Source organism: Mus pahari, chromosome 18 (genome assembly GCF_900095145.1).
Source record: "Mus pahari chromosome 18, PAHARI_EIJ_v1.1, whole genome shotgun sequence".
In the NCBI taxonomy this organism is placed as follows: Eukaryota; Metazoa; Chordata; class Mammalia; order Rodentia; family Muridae; genus Mus; species Mus pahari.
The window spans coordinates 9,124,955-9,127,888 of record NC_034607.1 but is presented as its reverse complement, the minus strand read 5'-3'; the positions used below and the strand labels follow the sequence as shown (position 1 = coordinate 9,127,888).

At 39.7% G+C, this 2,934-nt stretch overlaps 1 pseudogene; it reads right to left on the bottom strand.

Annotated features, from left to right (window-relative positions):
* Positions 1 to 1,025: 1,025 nt before the first annotated feature.
* LOC110335438 lies at positions 1,026 to 2,027 on the bottom strand (annotated as a pseudogene).
* Positions 2,028 to 2,934: the final 907 nt, after the last annotated feature.

Here is a 2,934-nt window from a genome sequence, read left to right as displayed (position 1 = left end):
GACTTTTTAATCTTTGATAATTCTATACATAAATACAATGTATCACAGTTATGTTTACTCTCTGTCTTCCCTTCTTCAATTTCTCCCCCACTCCCACCTGTGAATTCCCTAGCACAGCTGTCTGACTATTTATTTATTTATTTATTTATTTATTTATTTATTTATTTATATCATCCAGTAACTAATAGTTTACATCTTTAAAAAGATAATTCATGTGCAACATGAGTTTTGTTGTGTATGGTGTATTAATTAAAACAATACACTGGAGGGGTAAGACCTCCATTCTGGGATAAGGATCTAGCTTAGTAGCTGAATGCTTGCCTAGCTTGAATAGTGCCCTGAATTTTATTCTCTATGCCTCCAAACTTAAAAATCCACAAGCAAGTGCAAGTCTACATGACTCTTCTTGTATGCCATTAGTACAAATGTAAACTCTAAGACTAGAATGCATATCTGTAGGCTGAAAGGCTTTAGAGAAGTTGAAACTATTTTATAACTGTTCATTGGTGTTAAACCTCATTCAGAGAACTACATCCTTAGGAGGCTGGATTCTGTGCATGGTAGTCATTTATTAGTTTTTCTTTGGAAACCATGAATTATCAGTACAATTCTGTTCAGAAACTATTGCTATCATTAAAAAATGTTCACCCGGGGAAAGATGTAATTAAAAATTGTGATAATTTTTGAAATTATTAGATGTGGAGAAGGTATTACTTGTGAATCAGAATTTTTAGTCTAAATATCAATACTACTAAAATTATATTATTACACTTTATTTTTTGATAAGTTCACTTTACTATGAAGATAAGCATTCATACATTTTTGGGGGAGGAGGGAGTACAGCGAACTTGATTGATCGTATTCAAGAGGGAAGGGAAGGCTTCCTAGGCCACTCCTGTTATTATGGGGAAATTGTGAGGGAGATGCTCGGTGTTGGGGGCTGAGTTTGGATAGGGACTCCTCAGCAACTGAGGGCCTCTCTCTTGTTCTCAGTGTCCTTGCTGGAGTGGGTGGTCCATGGTTTCTTACTCTTTGGAGGCCATGTAGGCCATGAGGTACAGCACCTTATTGCTGTAGCTATAGTCATTGTCATGCCAGGAAATGAGCTTTACAAAGTTGTCATTAAGAGCAATGCCAGCACCATCATCAAAGGTAGAAGAGTGGGAGTTCCTGTTGAAGTCTCAGGAGACAACCTGGTTCTCAGTGTAGCCAAGAATGCCCTTGAGTGGGCCTTCAAATGCCTGCTTCACCACCTTCTTGGTGTCATCATACTTGACATGTTTCTCCAGGTGGCATGCCAGATCTACAACAGATACATTGGGAGTAGGAACATGGAAGACCATGCCAGTGAGCTTCCCATTCAGCTCTGGGATGACCTTGCCCACAGCCTTCGCAGCACCAGTGGATGTAGGGATGATGTTCTGGGCAGCCTTACCGCCACCACATCACAACTTTCCAGAGGTGCCATCCACAGTCTTCTGAGTGGGAGTAAAGGCAAGGACCATGGTCATGAGCCCTTCCACGATGCCAAAGTTGTCATGGATGACATTAGCCAGGGGTGCTAAGCAGTTGGTGTTGCAGGATGCATTGCTGACAATCTTGAGTGAGCTGTCATACTTATCGTGGTTCACGCCCATCATAAACATGGGGTCATCAGCAGAAGGGGTAGAGATGATGACTCTTTTGACCCCACCCTTCAAGAGGGCCCAGCATTCTTCATGGTGGTGAAGATGCTAATAGACTCCACGACATACTCAGCACCAACATTACCCCATTTGATGTTAGCAGGAGCTCACTCCTGGAAGATGGTGATGGGCTTCCCATTGACGACAAGCTTCCCATTTTCAGCCTTGACAGTGCCTTTGAATTTACCATGGGTGGAGTCATACTGGAACCTGTTGACCGTGTAGCTGAGGTCAATGAAGGGGTTGTTGATGGCAACAATCCACTTTTCCAAGTGGAGAGCAGAAGGCAGCCCTGGTAACCAGGTGCCCAATATGGCCAAATACATTCACACCGACCTTCATCATTTTGTCTATGGGATGTGGCTGTCTCTGGATCAGGGAGGAGGAGCAGAGAGCAAGCATCCATATCTCAAAAGTTTGAAAACCAAAGATAAAATTATGTTAGTTGTTTACAATAGAAATTATAATATCTACTTAAAAATTAGAGACTAGTCCCGCTAATAACAGGTAGATAAATACATAAACTTTGGTCTTTATAATTTAAACTCAAATCTATTAAAAATAAAAAACAACTCAACTTCAAAGTGAATTTTTAGCATGCTTAGAAAAGCATTGTCATGGTAGAGAGATTCAAGTTCCTCTTCTACTTCCCATGTTTCAATCAATTTATTTATTTTGTTGTCCCATGCACACTACTTGATTTATCTCAAAAGCACATGCCTTAGTTTATGTCTTGGTAATTTTGTGCTGTAGCTAGCTGTCACAGAAAGATTTTTATTATTGAAAGAAAATCACTGATTTTTCTAACTGCTGCTGAAACAGTTTTATTTCTGAATCATTTTTCTTGTCAAGTCTCTCACATCCAAGTATTCAGTTTACATTAAAATTCATGGACATTCTTCTCAAGTTTCTTTCTTAGGCCTATCAGAAAAGACAACAGGAATTCACTGTAGACATAATTGCCATTTCTAATGCAGAGACTAAAACATTTGCATACTTAATATTTACTATAAGCAGAGGCAAGAATAAACATCACTGTATTGTTAACCATGTTAAAGCATAGTGCTCTGTATTTTAATTTTTTGGGGGGGAGAGATGTGTGTGTGTGTGTGTATGTAAGAGAAGAGAGAGAGAGAGAGAGAGAGAGAGAGAGAGGAAAAGACAGATGTATATGTATGAGTGTGATGTGTGTGTGTGTATGTAAGAGAAGAGAGAGAGAGAGAGAGAGAGAGAGAGAGAGAGAGAGAGA